Source organism: Rutidosis leptorrhynchoides, chromosome 11 (assembly GCF_046630445.1).
Source record: "Rutidosis leptorrhynchoides isolate AG116_Rl617_1_P2 chromosome 11, CSIRO_AGI_Rlap_v1, whole genome shotgun sequence".
In the NCBI taxonomy this organism is placed as follows: domain Eukaryota; kingdom Viridiplantae; phylum Streptophyta; class Magnoliopsida; order Asterales; family Asteraceae; genus Rutidosis; species Rutidosis leptorrhynchoides.
The window spans coordinates 387,765,213-387,772,288 of record NC_092343.1 but is presented as its reverse complement, the minus strand read 5'-3'; the positions used below and the strand labels follow the sequence as shown (position 1 = coordinate 387,772,288).

The following is a 7,076-nucleotide window of genomic DNA, read 5'->3' as shown; positions in this document are numbered from 1 at the left end:
GAATTTTTAAAACGTATTTTTACAAAAACGTATTTTTATAAAAGTAAACTAAAAATAAAAATCTTTTTTTTATATAGCGTTGCGCTTCCGGCTTTTAAGCTAAATTTTTAAGTTCCCCGGCAGCGGCGCCAAAAATACTTGATGTTATGCGAGGTGTATATAAAATAGCTTAAATTTTAGCAGAAAATACTATTAAATACGATACAATTTTACACAAGATATTTATTTATTTATAGAATGGATATACTTAAACCTTGCTACAACACTTATAGGCAGTGTACCTAATCGTACAGTAGTGTAGTTTTTAGTAAGTCCGGTTCGTTCCACAGGGAAAATCTTTTGATCAAAGCTTAACGCTATATTAGTTTAATTTATAAAAATACGAATATATATATAAGTAATATTATTATTTTAAAGGGGGGTTTTTACCGTTTAATGACCGGTTTGTCGATTTTAAAACTTTAGTCGCAGTTAAAACCAAATGTAAAATATTAAATAAATAAAAGACTTAATTTAAAGCGTAAAGTAAATAACGATAATGAAATTGCGATAAATAAAAGTGCGATAAAATAAACTTGCGATAATTAAAAGTGCAATTAAATACAATAACAATAAATAAAAATGCAATAATTAGAAGTGCAATTAAATATAAAATAAAGGAAATTAAATATGAAATAAAAGAATTATGCTTATTTAAACTTCCGTAATCATGATGTTTGACGTATTGATTTTAGTTTTATGCCCATGGGTTAATTGTCCTTTGTCCTGGATTATTTAATATGTCCGTCTGGTTTTTGTCCATAACAGTCCATCAGCCATAAATATAAAGTGCGAGTGTCCTCGTCAAATTATCCTTATATCCGAAGTCAAATATTCCAAATAATTGGGGACTTAAACTGTAACAAGGTTTTATTACTTTGTTTAAAAATTACACCAGGATGTCGACTGAGTGTAACCCAAGGTTTTAATACTTTGTTAACAATTATGCCAAGTGTCCTTGTACATAATTTCACCTCTGTTTTAATAATTCTAGTGGCTATTAATCCATTCCCGTGTCCGGTTAAATGAACGATTATTCGTACATATAAATATCCCGCCCATCGTGTCCGATTGAGTGTATATGGTTATTTATAGGGACGTCCAATTGTAAATATTTATATTAACATTAACAAACTATCATTTAGTTAAACAAATATAAAGCCCATTAATAGCCCATAGTCTAATTTCCACAAGTGTCGTTCTTTTGTCCAAACCCCAATTATGGTACAAAGCCCAATTACCCAATTTTAATATTTTTAACCCAACATCATGATTACTTCGGATTAAATAAGCATAATAATAACTTAGCTACGAGACATTAAATTAAAAAGGTTGAACATAACTTACAATGATTAAAAATAGCGTAGCGTTACACGGACAGAATTTCGACTTACACCCTTACAACATTCGCTAACACACCCTTATTATTAGGATTTAAAATTAAAATTAAAATTAAAATATAAATTATATATACATATACTACGTTGAGTGAAGAAGAAAAAGATGTGTTTTTGTGGTGCACCAAAGCTCGATTTTTATAGGCATGTGGGCTGGAACTGGGGCTCATGCGATCGCATAGATTTATGCCTTCCAGGCCATGCGATCGCATGGCCAGCTGGGGAGGCTCACATTTGGTTGTTTTCTTCTGCCGACGGTTTTATAATACAATATAATATAATATATATATTAATTTTAAGAATTAAGTATATATTATATTATATTTATGTGCATAGTTGACTTGTAATTTTTAGTCCGTTGCGTCGAGAGTTGAGAGTTGACTCTGGTCCCGGTTCCGGATTTTCGAACGTCCTTGCGTACAATTTAATATCTTGTACTTTTCATTTTGAAACTCTTGTACTCTTGTAATTTTGAGACGTTTCTTATCAATAATTGGAACCTCTTTGATTGTATTTTGTACTTTTGAGCTTTTTGGTCATTTGCATTTTCAATTCGTCGAATCTGTCTTTTGTCTTCACCTTTTATTATTTAAGCGAATATCACTGTAAATAGGACAATTGCAACTAAAAGCTTGTCTTTCTTGAGGAATAATGCTATGAAATATATGTTCGTTTTTAGCATTATCAATAACATTGCGGACAAACACATTGATTACGGTTATTAAAACCAGAAGTATCTTGTTTATTCTGCTGATTTTGGTTCTGGTTGCAGTTGTTATCCCACTTCCTTTTCCCATTATCAGCCTTTTTATCAACTTCCTCACTGGCATTGGTTACAGCTTTCTTGGTTCTTCTTAAAATCTTATCATTAAGCTTGTGTGCCATAGACATAGCAGCTTCGATAGTCTGGGGCTCACTAGACTCAACCCCATGCTCAATCTGTTCAGATAATCCATCAATATAAGCTTCAATCTTAAGGTTCTCATCAGCATAAGTATTTGGGCACAACAATGTCAATTCAAAGAACCTTTGCTCATAGGCATCTAAATCGGTGCCCTTCATCTTAAAGTTCTTAAGCTCAGTCTCCAACTTCTTAAGTTCACCCCGGGGAAGATAACGGGTGATCATCCTCTGTTTAAAATAATTCCAAGACAAACCATAAGCATCATCATTCCCCAAACTGTTAACCATATTGTTCCACCAAGTTAAAGCACTATCTTTGAGAGTACAGCTGGCGAAACTAACCTTGTCCTCATCTCGGACTCTACTAACTCGGAAAGTAGACTCAATCTTCTCAAACCAACGAGTAAGTCCAATGGGTACTTCGGTGCCACTAAATTCTTGTGGACGACTAGCCATGAAAGTTGATAATGCTAAAAACGAACATATATTTCATAGCATTATCCCTCAAGAAAGACAAGCTTTTAGTTGCAATTGTTCTATTTACAAGTAATATTCGTTTAAATAATAAAAGGTGAAGACAAAAGACAGATTCGACGAATTGAAGACGCAAATGACCAAAAAGCTCAAAAGTACAAATTACAATCAAAGAGGTTCAAATTATTGATAAGAAACGTCTCAAAATTACAAGAGTACAAGTCGCAAAACGCAAAATACAAGATATTAAATTGTACGAAAGGACGTTCGAAAATCCGGAACCGGGACCAGAGTCAACTCTCAACGCTCGACGCAACGGACTAAAAATTACGAGTCAACTATGCACATAAATATAATATAATATTTAAATAATTCTTAAAATTATTTATATATTATATATATTTATATAAACCGTCGACAGAATGCAAACAAACTCTTGTGAGCTGGAAAAAGGGGCCATGCGATCACATGGCCTGGAGGCTATAACTCCATGCGATCGCATGGTGAACATTGACAGGTCAGGTCCTATAAAGTTCGCGAGTTTTGGACGAATTTTTACATATCTTTTTCTTCTCATCAATCTCAACGTATATATATATATATTAATTATAATTTTAATTTTAATTTTAATTTTAAATTCTAATAATAAGGGTATGTTAGCGAATGTTGTAAGGGTGTAAGTTGAAATTCTGTCCGTGTAACGCTACGCTATTTTTAATCATTGTAAGTTATGTTCAACCTTTTTAAATTAATGTCTCGTAGCTAAGTTATTATTATGCTTATTTAATGCCGAAGTAATCGTGATGTTGGGCTAAATACTAAAATTGGGTAATTGGGCTTTGGACCATAATTGGGGTTTGGATAAAAGAACGACACTTGTGGAAATTAGACTATGGGCTATTAATGGGCTTTATATTAACTAAATGATACCTAGTTGATTTAATATATAAACTTATAATTTGACGTATTTATATATAACCACATACGCTTGACTGGGCACGGTGGGCGGGATATCTATAAATACCAATAATTGTTCATTTTACCGGACACGGAACTGGATTAATAGTTAATAGACTTATTGAAACAGGGGTGGATTACATTCAAGGGTAATTGGTGTAATTATTAACAAAGTATTAAAACCTTGGTTTACACGCAGTCGATAACCTAGTGTATTCATTAAACAAAGTATTAAGACCTTGTTACAATTCGAATCCCCAATTAGTTGGAATATTTAACTTCGGGAATAAGAATAATTTGACGAAGACTTCCGCACTTTATGATTATGACTGATGGACTATTATGGACAAATCCGTATGGACATATCAAATAATCCAGGACAAAGGACAACTAACCCATGGGAATAAACTAAAAACAACACGTCGAACATCATGATTACGGAAGTTTAAATAAGCATAATTCTTTTATTTCATATTTAATTGCACTTTTAATTATCGCACTTTTATTTATTGTCATTTTATTTAATTGTACTTTTAATTATCGTTCTCTTTAATTATCGCAATTTTATTTTATCGCACTTTTATTTATCGAAATTTCATTATCGTTATTTACTTTACACTTTAAATTAAGTTATATTTATTTTTAATATTTTACATTAGGTTTTAACTGCGACTAAAATCTTAAAACCGACAAATCGGTCATTAAACGGTAAAAACCCCTTTTATAATAATAATACTACTTATATTTATATATATATATTTATACTTTTACAAATATAGTTTTTAAAAATATAGCGTTAAACTTGGCTAAGATCCCTGTGGAACGAACCGGACTTACTAAAAACTACACTACTGTACGATTAAGTACACTGCCTATAAGTGTTGTAGCAAAGTTTAGGTATATCCACTCTATAAATAAATAAATATCTTGTGTAAAATTGTATCATATTTAATAGTATTTCTTAGTAAAAATATAACTATTTTGTATACATCTCTACGCACATCAAGTATTTTTGGCGCCGCTGCCGGGGATTTGCTTAAACGCCGGAAGCGAAACGCTATATATATATATATATAAAAACGATTTTTTTATTAAGTTCTTTGTATAAAAAAAAATATACATTTTAAATATTAATAATACAAAAATATAAAAAGAAAATATAAAAAAATCTATATATTTGTTTTTAAGAGTTGTTAAAAATATATTAAATTAAAAAGTATTTTTATTTTAGTTTTTAAAATTAAATTTTTATTTTAGTCATATTTATATTTTATATAAACAGAAAACAGAAAAAAAATATATATATAAAAGTACGAGGCCCGGTACTGTAGCAGCCCAGTTCTGGCCCGAAACCCTACTCCATGTGACCGCATGGGATTATAACGTAAAGACCATGCGATCGCATGACCAACCCTGACACGCCAGATTTGACTTCCTACTGCAATAATTAAGGAGTAATAATAATAATAATAATTATTATTTAATTAAAACCCTAATTAGGGTTAGTGTTTTTAATTATTTAATTTTAGTTTTATAATTAATTTGTATTTTAAGTTTATTTAGTTTTAATAAATATATAAAATTAATAGTTTTATAAAATAATAATATAAAAATAATATTTATATAAAAATTGTACTTTTTACAACTTTAAGTATATTTTTATATTTTGTATCTTTTTATTTGTTTTAGCGTAATATTTGTATTTTTCGTTCGTATTTAGTTTTAAGTCATAGTTTTTGCCATAGTTATTTTTATTTCTAGATTTTTAGACTTTGTCGTAAAATCCCTTAAGTGCTTTTTCTTTAGACTAAGATTTTGGTGCTTTAGAATTTTGCGACGTTGTTTATAAATTTTAGTTCTTTTTAAGTTTCGACGCGCTACTTTCTTATTTTTATTTTTCGACGCCTATTATTTTTCGACCTTTTATTTTTCGACGTTTTTCGAAGAACTCTTTTTCTTTCTTATTTTTCGCCGCTCTAGTTTTTAGGACATAGAATTTTCTATTTCTTCTCTCTAATTTTTTTAAATTTCAACGAAAAATTATTTTTAGTGGTTAAATTGATAGACATCCAAATTTTCTGTTTCGTAGTAATAGTTGGATTTGTTAGTGGATGAGTTGTGAGCTTCCGCTTTAAAGGGTTCTGGCTCCCTGCTACATCTATTGGCTATTCGAAAAGTGGGCAAAAGCAGAAAAGTCTATTAATTTGATAACTTATATAATTTTTATCTTTTATAACTAATAGGATATTCAGTGAATGCACCGAGCAAAACGTTCACCACCTTTTGTACGTTCACCACCTCTAACTCGATCAAGACATCTAGCCAATATTATCGCCGTTGATTTTTCTTTAGAATCGTCATCCAGTCGACCAAGTACTCCAATTCAAATTTCCGATAATCCATTTTTTGAACCCGACCTCACAATTGAGAATCCGGAGGATATTCAGGGACAATTCCGCGATCCTGAACCATTAATCTTTCCTCTGAAACCACCAATCATTCAAACGGAGATTGTCGAAGAACAACCAATTAAATCAGAATCCTCTAGTGATTCAGATTCAACAAATTCAATCATGAAAAATCTGGAACCTCTAAGTATGGAAGACCGAATGAGAGCTAAACGCACTGGCCAAGGTCACGCAATTACTCAACCTGACATTAATGCGCCAGATTATGAAATCAAAGGACAAATCCTACACATGGTAACTAATCAATGCCAATTTAGTGGTGCACCGAAGAAAGATCCAAATGAACATCTTCGTACATTTAATAGGATCTGCACTCTATTTAAAATAAGAGAAGTGGAGGATGAACAGATATATCTCATGAAATTTCCCTGGACTTTAAAGGGAGAAGCCAAAGATTGGTTAGAATCATTACCTGAAGGGGTGATTGATACATGAGATGTTTTAGTTGAAAATTTTCTTAAACAATTCTTTCCGGCATCTAAAGCCGTAAGACTTCAAGGAGAAATTGTTACGTTCATGCAAAAGCCAAATGAAACTCTATATGAAGCATGGTCAAGATTTGAAAAGTTATTAAGAGGATGTCCGCAACATGGTTTAGACACTTGTCAAATAGTACAAATATTCTACCAAGGATGCGACATCACTACACGAAAAGACATCGATATAGCAGCTGGTGGTTCCATTATGAAGAAAACAGCAACTGATGCTTACAAAATTATTGATAACACTGCTTCCCACTCACATGAGTGGCACCAAGAAAAAGATATCGTTAGATCATCTAAAGCAGCTAGAGCCGATTCTAGCCATGACTTAGATTCCATTTCCGCAAAGATAGATG

General features: G+C 31.4%; 1 non-coding gene across 1 annotated transcript; it reads right to left on the bottom strand.

The window, feature by feature from the left end:
- Nucleotides 1-6,727: 6,727 nt before the first annotated feature.
- LOC139879149 (small nucleolar RNA R71) lies at nucleotides 6,728-6,834 on the bottom strand. Its single transcript, XR_011770000.1, has one exon. It is a non-coding gene; the product is annotated as a small nucleolar RNA R71 (small nucleolar RNA).
- Between the last annotated feature and the right edge of the window lie 242 nt (nucleotides 6,835-7,076).